Source organism: Rhinopithecus roxellana, chromosome 17 (genome assembly GCF_007565055.1).
Source record: "Rhinopithecus roxellana isolate Shanxi Qingling chromosome 17, ASM756505v1, whole genome shotgun sequence".
Taxonomy (NCBI): Eukaryota; Metazoa; Chordata; class Mammalia; order Primates; family Cercopithecidae; genus Rhinopithecus; species Rhinopithecus roxellana.
Genome location: NC_044565.1, coordinates 100990226 through 101003583, shown reverse-complemented (window position 1 = coordinate 101003583; position 13358 = coordinate 100990226). Strand labels below are relative to the sequence as shown.

Below are 13358 nucleotides of genomic sequence, written 5' to 3'. Positions count from 1 at the left end.
ATCTGAGCAATGGCAATGGGGACAGCTCCAGAGTGCAGCTTCTTGCCGACTTGGGGATTTATAGGCTTCCTGACAGGCAGAGCAGCCTCATTTCGAGGCTAGCAGCGGGGAGCCAGGAGATTGGCCAAGGTTTTCTCAGAGGCTTTGCAAGAAGCTGAGCCCTTGTTGGAAACACCTTTGAAACCCAGGGGTGTCATCTTGCATCTCCTCTTGAGTCAGAGCCACAGCAGCAGGGCATTTTCGGGGGCCGTGGGGGAGAGGGGGAGAGGGGGAGAAGGGCAGGAAGGCAGCGGGTAGGGGGGCAGAACGTGGAAATAAAGCATTGTTTCCAAAAGGTCATCGCTCTCTTTTTTCTGCTTTTCAAAGGCCCAAATGATCATTTTGTGTTTGAGACAATCTGGTCTTAAAAAAAAAATGAAGAAAGGAAAAGATGTTTTTCCAGGTCTAATTATAAAAGTCATAAGGCTGGAAAGATTTGGAGAAAACATCTATCTCTCGGCTCTGCCTCCACTAGGCACACACCTAAGTCAAGGGGGAGGTGTTTGTCTATGACTAACCGGCTGGCGGACTCCGTGGGTCTCAGGGCACTCCCGCCCTCAGTCTATCCACAGTCCCATCGCTGGAGTTAAAGTCCACTTCTTCCTTTTAATCCTCATGGGAACTGGAAAGTGGCCAAGAGACTGGAAGAGCCAATGATTTGGGTTCTCCTGGAATGTTAGGGAAAGCAGGTTGGGAGTCTCTGTCCCTCACCCCAGGGCACCCCGTCTTTAAAACCTGTGCTGCCCCGAGAAAGGGCAAGTCTCAGAGCCAGGGCTGCCTGCAGGTCTTCTGTCCCCAGCTGGAGTGGACTGAACAGCGTGCCCCTGGGAGGTTTGTCTTCCTAAGCAGATCCAATCGGTCTTTTTGTTCTGATCAAGTAAAACAGAGTGGATATTCCTTGAGTTAGTGCTGGTGGGAGGAAGTTTGGGGATGGAGAAAAAGTCTCATTCTCTCCCCCACCTTTCAAAACTACAAATCTCCAATTCCCCGAGGTGAGGTGGGGGTCGGGGAGGGAACAGGCAGGTGTCTGGCAGGAGAGGCTGGTCTCCAAGGGCCCCTCCAGCTCTGACCAGCTTTATGCTCTAAGCCAGGCCCTGGTAGGACCCCTGTTCCCTTGCTGCAAGCCTCTCCTTGTTTCCACGGCTGTTCACAGCCCTGACTGCTCAAGATGACATTTTCTAAACACTGGAGACAGAGATAAGAAGCAGACGGAGAAAGTCTGAGAACTGGAGCTGGGCCCAGGGAGGGAAGCGGGCTCCTCGCTGAGAGCAGGCAGAGGCATCCAGACCCTGCTGCCGATGAACACGCTGGCAGGAACCTCTCGCCATTGCTTTGACACAGTGCTGAGTCAGGGTCCAACGCCACCACCAGAGCCTGACCCCTTGGTCCAGCCAGTTGTTCACTGGTCAGAACACGTGCTCCCTGAGCAGCCTCCTTGCAGGCACCACCCCACCCCCTGAGGATTCCTTTATTTATACCCAGAAAGGGAGAATGGGATGCAGTTTCATGAAGCGCTGTTCACTGCTACGCCCTGGTCCCTAGATGAGGTCTGGCACGTGGCTTTGCGGCACTCGGTAAATATCTATAGAAAAAAATAACTTGCTGTACTAGTCTTCCTGGAATGAGCTGGCATTTGAGCTGGGACCAGTTTCCTGGAGAAGGGATTTCAGAAAAAGCAACCAGGTATCCCTCAAAGCAAACACACAGTGGCTTGTTTAGGTACAGATGACTTGCATGGGGGAATTGGGGTGAGCTGCGCTCTTAAACCTCTCTGGGTGTTTTCAGGGAAGCCATATAACAGTAACAACAACAATAAAACCAGTGCTACCTTTATGCAGAGAGGGAGGGGCTCTTCTGACAGGGCCTCCTGAGAGTGGTCTCAAGGTCACTTCCGGGCTTCCTCCGATCCCTGAAAAAGAACCAGACTGGCCTGCTTCTCTGCATCCCAGGGCCCTCATAAAAGTGAGGGCTGTTTGGGGGTCCTGGGTCAGATCCCCATCCAACTCCTATCCCGTTGAACTCCCACCTCCAAAGGCAATCTAATAGCTCCTGCTGGGATCTCGAGCGCCAAGGGAGACCTTCATGCCACGCACATTCTGGGACCATCTTTGGTTCCCCTCTCAGCCTGGACAAGCAGTGAAATACAGCATCCAGCCGCTGCCCGGCTCAGTCATGCTATCTTGGGACAGAAACCTTGAAAGGCATCCCAGCTCTAGCCAAGGAAAACATGAGTCAGGTCTGGCTAAGCCAGGTGGCTTCCTTCTCTCCACCTTCCATCCCCACACCCCCAACTCCACAGCCAATGAGTTCTTTGGGTAACCCCAAGACCCCACTCCCACATAGCCTACGGCCAGTGAAGGCATGCCGGCAGGATTCTAGAACCTTGGCCTGGCTGTGGGTTGCTGACTTCGAAAGTGTAGCAGGTGTGGGGCTCTAGCTCCAGCCCTCCTCAAAGGAGACAGGAGCATTCCCTGTGGCCGTCCAGCCTTCCACCTACCCTAGCCTTCTCTGCACAGGGTTCCCTTTTGGGGCACTGTGATTGTTCTCAAAGGCAGAGCCCACCCTGGCCAGGAGCCGCACATAATGTGGCTCATAATGGCTTATCCCACTCATAATGGAAGACTTTTCCATTATAAGCCATAATGGATTATCCCACTCATAATGGAAGAATTGTCCTGACTCCTCATCCCAGCCTATTGGGGGCTTCCACTTTCCTGCAGGTCTCACCTCAGGCTGAAATGTTGATATTTCCTTGTGTTTGGGGACACCGCTGCTGGACTTTGTGGAGGAACCTTTCCTGCCTTCGTGTGGCTTCTGTTTTGTTTGTTTGTTTATGTATTTATGTATTTATTTATTTTGAAACAGAGTCTCACTCTGTCAGCCAGGCTGGAGTGCAGTGGCGTGATCTCAGCTCACTGCAGCCTCTGCCTTTGGGTTCAAGCGATTCTCCTGCCTCAGCCTCCCGAGTAGCTTGGATTACAGGCGCCTGCCACCATGCCCAGCTAATTTTTGTATTTATAGTAGAGATGAGGTTTCACCATGTTGGCCAGGTTGGTCTTGAACTCCTGACTTCAAGTGATCCACCCACCTTGGCCTGGGTGCTAGGATTACAGGCGTGAGCCAGTGTGCCTTGCCGGGGCTTCTGTTTTAAAAGCTTCTCCACTATCTCTTCTCCAGAGAAAGAGGCACAGGGTCTCACACACAGGGACCTCAGAGTCCCTTGTTTGGTACACTCTAGAACAGTGTTGTCTGATAGAAATATACAGCAAGCCATAAATGAGTCATCCATGCAACCTAGTGTTTTATAATCACCTTAATTTTGTAAGAAGTAAAAAAAAAAAAGTGACATTCGTTTTAATACTATATTTTATTTAACCCAATATATTTATATTAACCCAAATGAATATTATCAAATCAGTCATTTAATTCATATAAAAAGTTACTAATGAGAAATTTCACATTGTTTTTCCATACTAAATGTATTGCTTCCTAGGGCTGCTGTAATTGTCACAAACTGGGTGGCTTTAAACAACAGACATGTATTGTCCCACAGTTCTGGAGGCCAAAAGTCAGAAATCACGGTGTCAACAGAGCCATGCTCCCTCTGAAGACTCCAGGGAATGTGAAAGCAAAGTAAAAACTTGGGAGCCCAGGCTGGGCACGGTGGCTCATGCCTGTAATCCCAATACTCTGGGACGCCGAGGCATGGGGATTGCTTGAGCTCAAGAGTTCAAGACCAGCCTGGGGAACATGGCAAAACCCCGTCTCTGTGAAAAATACAAAAATTAGCCAGGTGTGGTGGTATGCACCTGTGATCCCAGTTGCTTAGGAGTCTGAGGTGGGAGGATCACTTGAGCCCAGAAGGTTGAGACTGCAGCGAGCTGAGATTGCACCACTGCACTCTAGCTTGGGTGACAGAGTGAGACCCTGAAAAAGAAAAAAAAAAAAAAAAGGGAAGCAAGCAAGAGCAAAAGAAAGAAAGGAAAGAAGGAAGGAAGGAAGGAAGAGAGAAAGAGAGAGAGAGAGAGAAAGAAAGAAAGAAAGAGAGAGAGAGAGAGAGAGAGAAAGAAAGAAAGAAAGAAAGAAAGAAAGAAAGAAAGAAAGAAAGAAAGAAAGAAAGAAAGAAAGAAAGAAAGAAAGAAAGAAAGAACGAACGAACGAACGAACTTGGGACTCCAATTCACCCTGCCAAAAGAAAAACATATTAAGCTGAAAGCTGAGTCATAGAAGAAGCTGCCTTCCCCCCGCCCCCCCGCCGAGCAGATAGCAATAGATAAAAAGTAAAATACCTCCACAGTAGTTACTGAATGTTCACCTTATCTTATGGTGAACTCGAAAGGAATACATAATTGGCCATTCCCCTACCTACTTTTCTCTTGCAACATATGGATTCAGTTATGTGACTTCTTTCCCCTCGAGCCTGCTTTTCTCTGAGGACCTCTTTTCTGAGGTCCTCAGAATCATCCTTGGAGAAAGGCACAGACCTGTCTCCTGGGCGTGTGTCCTTAACCTTGGCAAAATAAACCTCTACATTGGTTGATTGATATCTGACTCAGATACTTTTTTGTTTACAGGAAGCACCCCTCCATGCCTCCTCCCAGCTTGGGTTGGTGCTAGCAATCCCTGGCTTTCCCTGGCTTGTAGCTGCATCATTCCCACCTCTGCCTTCATTACCACATGGCCTTCTTCCTCCCGCGTGTGTCTCTGTGTCTTTATATGGCCTTGGAGAACAGACATTGGATTTATAATCAGCCAAACCCAGTAAAATCTTATCTAATTACATCTGCAAAGACCCTATTTCCAAATAAAGTCGCATGCTGAGGTTCCAGGTGGACATGAGTTTTAGAGGGACACTATTTGCTTAGTACAATGTTGAGTGCAGTGACCACTCACCCACCTGGTATTTGGCTCCCAAGATCCTGTTGCTGTCGGCTGTTTTTTTATTGTCTTTGTTCTTTATTTTCATTCTGGCAGGGCCTTTGGGTAGGATCAAAGGTAAAAAGAAACAGGTGAGATTAATTTTAATAATATTGTTTATTTGACCCAGTATATTCACAATATTATTTCAATGTACAATCAGTATAGATAATTATTAATGAGATATTCTTCATTCTTTTTTTTTTTCACACCAAGTCTTCAGAATTCTATATGTATTTGACCTGTGTACCACATGCCAATTTAGACTAACCACATTTCAAGTGCTCGACAACCACATGGGGCCAGTGGCCACCCCCATATTGGACAGCACCACTCAGGAAGTTAGAAGAAAGGGGTGAGGCCTCTGGTGAAGCCAAGGACGCCTCTGGGGAGGCCAGTGGATCCCAAGGAATGGTATTCACCTGATGGCCTCACCCCTCCAGGTTCTCTCCTGATTATGTTTCATCCATGAGAGGTGGTCTCATGGTGACGAAGGGAGGAATTCATGCAACATTAGCTCACACTGTATCAAACCAGAAGGATGATATGGTTTGGCTGTGTCCCCACCCAAATCTCATCTTTAATTGTAACTTCCACAATTCCCGTGTGTCGTGGGAGGAATTCGGTGGGAGGTGATTGAATTATGAGGGCAGTTCTTTCCTGCACTGTTCTCATGATAGTGAATGAATCTCACAAGAGCTGGTGGTTTTAAAAATGGGAGTTTCCCCGCACAAGCTCTCTTTGCCTGCTGCCATCCACAGAAGATGTGACTTGCTCCCGCTCGCCTTCCACCATGATTGTGAGGCTTCCCCAGCCACGTGGAACTGTAAGTCCATTAAACCTCTTTCCTTTGTGAATTTCCTTTGTGAATACCCGTTCTCAGGTATATCTTTATCAGCAGCATGAAAACGGACTAATACAGTGAATTTGTTCATTCACAAGAAAAGAGGCAAGCAGCTGGCTGCTCTCTCTCGTCCCTACATTCAGTCCCTCCCTTTCCTGTAGGCACAATGCTTAAGGACCCAGGCCTGGACTTCTGGGCTCGGAACCAGGGCCTTTCCTTACTGAGCGCAAATGATTGAAAATCTCAGGTTACAAAAGTGGGAGGCATGCACCTGCCCAACAGAGACATGCCATTGCCAGTGGGGACACTGGACTCCCTGTCCCCAGGCAGTGTGGGATGGATGTGGCCGTGTGCCTAGGACTGGCTCTTTTCTACTTCTCTGCTGCGGACCTGACCCCTTCTGACCAGCATCTTTTCCTTTAGATATGTGCGTCTCACTGGCCTGGGTCCCATTCTGTCTCTTTTTAGCATGGCTTGGCCTCTGTCTGCTTTGATTTCTATGTGTCAATTTTGTGGTCAAACTCCCAAAGAGCAACCTCATTCCTCTAGGGAATGGGCTCCCTCAGTTTGCTCCCTTGAAATACCTACAATTCTTTATTCTCCTGGACCCTGCTCTATAGCCTCTGTGTTTTTCTGAGAAAATCAGAAATAACCAGAACCCAGACCTGGAAGCTAGACCCGAAGACATAGTTCATCCACCTCTTGGGCTCTGGGGCCTGCTCAGGGTGTGCACGCTGGGGAGTGGAGCACCGTCTCAACGGGCCTGCCTGTCCTCAGGCCCCATAACAGACAGTGGTCCTGAGCTGGGACAGCAGGATGACAAAGGCTTGCATTTGCACTCTGGAGCCAAAACATCACTGGATGGAAATTGAAGTAGAGAGAAAAAGAATGAGTTCAGGGGATGAGGAATCTATGATGTTAACTCAGGGGTACCACTAGTCCCCTAAAGCTGCAAATAACATGAATCAATCCCTCTCTCTCTCTCTTACACACACACACAGACACACACACACACACACTCACTCATCTTGAAAGCCTTCCAATTTTTTTCTGTAATGCACGGACCTCACAAAAAAATGACTCAGCCTTACATAAGAGATGGGAATTTGAGGGGGACCAGGAGGGTGATGACTCACTGCCTTGAAATTTCCAGTGGGATACACATGTTTTCTTAGATGACTTTTTAAACATTTATCTTTAATGATTGTCCAAAATAAATGGTTTGGGAGGCAAAACGGAGTAAGGCTCCCACGTCAGGGCAGGAAAGAATAGTCATGATGGAGAGGAGAGGGCAGGAGGCTGAGGACAGGGCCCTTTCAGGTCAGGTCTCAGAATGTTCTGGTGAGAATCCAGAACTCTCCTCCCAGGACCTCAGGGCATTTCAGGAACCATAATAATACAACCACTTCATATAGCAAGAATCAGCCCCTGAGGCCTCCAGGAAGTACCTTGATTTGAAAGAGCTGTGACCAACCTCAGAGGCATCGACTACCACGCTGCAGAAGTCTGCCAGGCCGTGGTCCTCAGCCCTGTGCACAGGCTAAAACCCCAATCCCAGCTGCACCCCAGACCAATCAATCGGGATCTCTGGAGATGGGGCCCAGGCATCCATGTATCTATCTATCTATCTATCTATCTATCTATCTATCTATCTATCTATCTATTTTTGTTCCTCAGATGATTTCACTGTGCAGCAATGATGAGTAGCTGCTGGGCTGGAGAGACTGGGGCCATTTTATACCAGGTGAGTAATTCAAGGTGTTGATGTCACCCTGATCCTTAGAGGGCTATTAGTCAATCCCTTGAATTTCAGATACAACCAGTTATCGCTGTCCCGGGAGCTTGAGATTTTTTTCTCCCTTTTCTGTTATTTGCGAAAAGCAAATCCCTGCAGGGAAGCCTGGTGGCTACACAGACCTGACAAGGGGGCAGCTTGGGGAAGTGGGCCAGGCTTTGGGAGCAAGTGGGCCCCTCCAAGGGGAAGGGCCTTGGATTCACCTACAGGCAGCCCAGAGCCCTCCGAAACCAACCTAACTCTCCCACGCCATGCCTGGCCTAGAGGCCCAAGGCCTCCAGCTGGATTGTACCAGCAATCTGCTGTCAGGGCGTCCAGCCTACGCCATCCATGGCTCCGCTGGCAAAAGGATAAAGTCAAGGGCTTCATGCTGGCACTTAATGTTATACCCAATCTTCCTTCAATCTTCCTCTCTCTCTACCCAGTGCACATGGACCCTGCCCCACCAGGTTGCCCTCCCCCCACCCCAAATGCCCAGCGGGTTCCTACTTCCAGACTTCAGTCACACCCAACATTCTCTGGCTTACCAGTGTACAAGGTCTTCAGGCATCTCCTGTGGAATGCAAATTCCCCTGGCAGGAAAACCCTCGTGTCAGTCCACAGCTCAGGGGGGATCTACTGGAGATTGGGTGGAGGTACAGAGAACAGGTCCTGAGCACCAAGGGGAGGTGAGAGAAGGAGGCCGAAAGCATCCTGGGCACAATTCATCCCCATGGCCTCAGCCTCACCCCCAGACTCCTGGAGCCTGGGCCTGGCTTCTGTGTGTGGCCACTTGATGCCTGGCACTACCTGTCCCGTTACCTGCTGACCTCCACAGGCATGTTCTGCTCTTCTCACCTTTGTGTGAGAACTTAGCCTCCCCTCCAAGAGCTGCCGAAAGGGGGCTGGTAACTCCGGGCCATATCTGTCCACACTGTCACATACTGGCTTTATGTCTGAAGGAAAGGGGTTTCATCTCCTTGAGCCTCCACTTCTTCCACTACAAAACAGAATTGTAAAAGCACTAGCCACAGAGATTCGTTGTGGGGATTCAGTGAGGCAGTGCGGGTGAAGAGCACAGTCCTTTCAGAAAGGCTGTCTCATAAATGTCACCACCATTATGGTGCATGATTATGTATAATCCTTGCAAGCTCACTGGATTCCACATTGGACTTTAAGTGCCAGGAGGGTAGGGACCTTGCCTCCCTGTATGCTGGGTGCCCAGCATGTGCCTGGCACCAGTAGGGACTCCACAAATATTACTTGAATAAATGAATGAGGCAAAAGCTATTATGATTATTTTGCTATTGTTCTCATTATCATTGTCATGGTTCTTATTATTGTTTTTATTGTTATTCTTATGAGGTCCTTCGAATAATGCCACCAGGCTTGAGAGTATTGTGCCCTCTCCCTGCCCCTCTCCAAAAGCTGCATTATCTCTCTGCATAGCCCCTGTTGGCTGTGAGCCTCCTCTGATTTCTTTGCAACCTTCCTCTTTGGGGCTGCTGCTGTCGTCCCCTGCCTCTCACTCTGCAGCTGTGAACTGGAGACACCTGCACATCCATGCGACTCCCTGCAGCCAAACGAGCATCTTCACAAGGAACCCCGTGTGCACAAGATCAGCCCCATGGGCGAGGAGTCCTACTAGGTGACTCAAAAGCCTATCCTTGAGCACCCACTGCCAGGCAGCCTTTCCACCCATGACTGAGGGATTGCTGCAGTGGGAAGCTGGGGAAAGTTCTGTGCTTGCCTCAGGTCGGTCTCTCCTGGAAATGCATGAACAGAGTACCCAGGCCAGCCACACCCCTCCAGTTCTTGACCTTTTTGTTTCAGACCTCATATCTCACCTACTCCCCTCCCTTTTCTCTCCGTCTCTCTAAGGTGAGTCCCTTGTTAGCGAGCAGTCAATACCTCCCTGCTGCAGCTCCAGGGTTGATGGGAAGTTAGTGGTTCCTGAGCCTCTGCCTCCAGGAGCTACAGCTTGAGTACCCTCACCAGCCTCTCTCCGCAGGGTCCTGACCTCTGGGAAAGGCTGGAACTAGGGATGAGGGTGGGAGTAGGAGGGTAGGGAAGGAGGTAGGTTGCAGCGCTTGTGACCCTGCTATGTCCTGTTTCGCACCTGGGAAAACCATCTCAAGCAATGCAGGCACTAAAATGGCACAGAGTTGGGACAATCTGCTTCACACACCTTCATTCTGAAGAAAATTGGAACCAGGCCGGGCACAGTGGCTCACGCCTGTAATCCCAGCACTTTGGGAGGCTGAGGTGGGCGGATCACGAGGTCAGGAGATCGAGACCACCCTGGCTAACACAGTGAAACCCCGTCTCTACTTAAAATACAAAAAATTAGCCGGGCATGGTGGCGGGTGCCTGTAGTCCCAGCTACACGGGAGGCTGAGGCAGGAGAATGGCGTGAACCCAGGAGGCAGAGCTTGCAGCTAGCCAAGATCATGCCACTGCACTCCAGCCTGGGCGACAGAGCGAGACTCTGTCCCCCCACCCCCCACCCCAAAAAAAAAGAATAATAGAAAATTGGAGCCAGACGCGGTGGCTCACCCTGTAATCCCAGCACTTTGGGAGGCCGAGGCGCGTATATCACTTGATTGATTTTCCCTCAAAAGAGTCACAGTAGATCCCAAATATTCCCAACGTCTTCTTTATTTGTGTAGCAGTAAAAATGCAACCTGTTGCTCAAGACTTTAAGCCTTCCTTGACCTAATTAGTATTTTCTCCTGTGTTGTGTTACTCTATGCTGCAGGGCTACCACTGATTAGCCCAACTGAAGGATGAGGGTGGCCTCATTAATCCAACACTCTAGTTAACTCTCATATCTATAGCAACAATTTTCAAAGGATTATTATAAAGCAAGGACCATCTTTGATAATCGTGTTTTTCTCTTTTTATTCAGAAGAGCCTTCTAGGGTCTTAGGGCAATGTTTCCTAAAGTCTATTCCATGAATCTTGAGCTTTGTGAGATGTTAATTGGTGTTTTATATACATTAAAAAGTCTAATAAGTTTGGGAAATATTGGATTTTTAAAATGAATATATTTAACTTTGAGAGGCCAAAACAGGCAGATCACTTGAGGCCAGGAGTTCGAGACCAGCTTCGCCAACATGGCAAAACCCCATCTCTATTAAAAATACAAAAATTGGCCGGGCTCAGTGGCTCATGCCTATCATCCTAGCACTTTGGGAGGCTAAGGCAGGCGAATCACATGAGGTCAGGAGTTCAAGACCAGCCTGGAAAAAGTAGTGAAACCCTGTCTCTACTAAAAATACAAAAATTAGCTGGGCATAGTAGTGCACACTTGTAATCCCAGCCACTCAGAAGGCTGAGGCAGGAGAATCGCTTGAACCTAAGAGGCAGATGTTGCAGTGACCCGAGATTGTACCACTATACTCCAGCCTAGGCAACAGAACGAGACTCTGTCTCAAAAACAAAAACAAAAATTAGCTGAGTGTGGTGGCGCATGCCTGTAGTCCCAGCTACTCAGGAGGCTGAGGTGGGAGAATTGGTTGAACCGGAGGCGGAGGTTGCAGTGAGCTGAGATCACACCATTGTACTCCAGCCTGGGTGACAGAGTGAGACTCTGTCTCAAAAAAAAAAAAAAAAAGTTTATGCATGATTCTGAGACTTCACTAAATGCATTAATGGTGGGTAAAGTGTTTTCCAAACTTCCTTGACCACTCAACACTTTTTTTTGAGAGGATGCCACGTGACTGGTGTTTGTGCCAGACTTTGGGGAATTCGGTCTTTGTCAGGCTCAACACAACAAGGCTTCTCATTGCTCATTTTCTTGTTACATATGTTGTAGGATGTTACACAGAAATGCCTGGAAAGCAAGGAGCAGCTATCAGAATGTTTGGTGACGCAGCTCCTCCTGTCGTGGTTCCTTCAGCACGGACTTCACATTCAGCAGGCCCATGAGGTGTTCCCTTTCGGATGAGCTCCAAAGTCTTAAGAGAGCAGCTCTGGTCTCCATGAGTCCCTCTGAACGACGGTCCTGAGCAAGAACCACCTATAACCATCTGCTCAAATTAACTCAGGGGAAGTCAAAGCTTTCTATGTGGAAGGTAACTGAAACCACATACACAGACCACTGCAGCACTCCTGACATTATGGAGCTTGGAAATGATTCCAAACGCAAACATAGCTTGCTACGTGAGTGACATGTTTTTCTATGACAAGAACTTGGAGTGTAATCCTTCCCCCATCAAGAATGTGACATCACACCTTATCAGATCGTATGCATGAGCTACCAACCTCAACCACTGAACTTCAAACTACGTGAAAACCTAAGGGTTTGACAGACACTTTGAGAGCTTGGGCTGTGGCAAGCTACACTCTGTCAGCCTCTCTTCAACAGGGCCCCACCCTGCTAGCCTTTGAACTTGGAAGTCTCGCCTGCCAACACTGGTGCCGCCCTCTAGCATTGACGGACGGTATGTGTCTTTGTGAATCTCCGTTGTGTTGGACGGCTTCTCTCCCAAGAGCTGCTCTTATAAAAGAGACACGCCACACTTTAATAAGCCTTCACTCTCCACCGAGGCCTGCTTCCATCTTAATTGAGCAAGTAGACTTTAGTAACTTTGGAACTCACTCACTCTGTGACTAATACACCCTGTCTACCCAGAGCATTCCCTGTGAGATTTGTTCATGTTGCTCTCCCCCTCCTTAAGCATTGTGAACCTAAGACAAATATCGTCTTTGTAGGGCAATAAACCATGTGATTTGTGAAATCATACTTTGAGCATCTCCTAATTTTAACCATACACAATGCCTGAGAACTGGGAAATGAAGAAAGGAGGAATTGGATCTAAAAATGTGTTTAACAAAGTATAAATGCCATAGATATCCAACAACGGGGTGCCTGATCAGATAAACAAAGGCAGGTTACCTCTTCCAAATGTCAGACTACACAACACATGGAAAGAGGGTCATGGTAGAATATGAGCTAAAAAGAGGCCATAATGCTGAAGGAGGAGAATCGTTGGTTTACAAGATGGTGTGGAGTCTGCCATAGAGAGCATCTGTTTGGCCCAGTACCAGGAGGCCTCTTTGGTGTGAAATGTGAAGCCCCCAGGGAATGGCCCTGACAGGATAAAAGGAAACACAAAATGTGAAGGGGGCGGTGTGGGGATGGCTACTAAATTAAAAGAAATAGTAGGAATTTGAGAGAGTTGGGGCTGGCTGCTGGAGGAGACAGGAGCTGCCCAGTAGGACATCCAGCCATCGAGCGGGTGTCTGTGAAGGAGCGTGCACAGAGGAGTCCTCACGCCAGAGTCTTGGAGGTGCGGGACGTTGTGTTTTAGTCATTTGCTCTATTATCACATAAGGTCGTGCCCCTCTTGATCCTCATGCCTTTAGTAAGCGACCAGGGCAGAATCTCCTAGAGAGGGAGAGCTGAACTGGGGGTGGCCCCCAGCCCCACCTGATGGAAATCCTCAGAGCAGCCTGGAGGGCTAGCATACCCAGGTGTCAGGCAGGGCCAGCAGGAGACAGCACCACTCAGAGTGGATGAGTGAGCAGAGTTACAGAGGGACCATTTTACAACGGTGTGGGCGGGCTTGGGGGAAACCAGATGCGGTCGGTTGTGCAGTCCTCAGAGGCGGTAAAGCTCAGCACTGTTAATTCCACCTAGCTTGGGGCAGGTGGGGAAAGAGAGAAAGCAGTGGGGGCAAGGGAGCTGGGGCGCTGCCTGACAAAGCTGTGACCTTCTGTCATGGGACACAACTGGCCCTCAGTGACCATACAAAGAGGAAGGAGGGAGGTGATGTTATG

The 13358-nt window shown here is 48.9% G+C and overlaps 1 protein-coding gene across 1 annotated transcript in view; it reads left to right on the top strand.

Annotated features, from left to right (window-relative positions):
• Nucleotides 1-12321, top strand: part of SOCS5 (suppressor of cytokine signaling 5) — a 167346-nt gene extending 155025 nt beyond the window's left edge. The window contains exons 5-6 of the transcript XR_004054406.1: nt 7478-7544; nt 11392-12321. The gene's annotated coding sequence lies outside the window, so the exon portion shown is untranslated. The remainder of the gene's footprint in view (nt 1-7477; nt 7545-11391) is intronic.
• Nucleotides 12322-13358: the final 1037 nt, after the last annotated feature.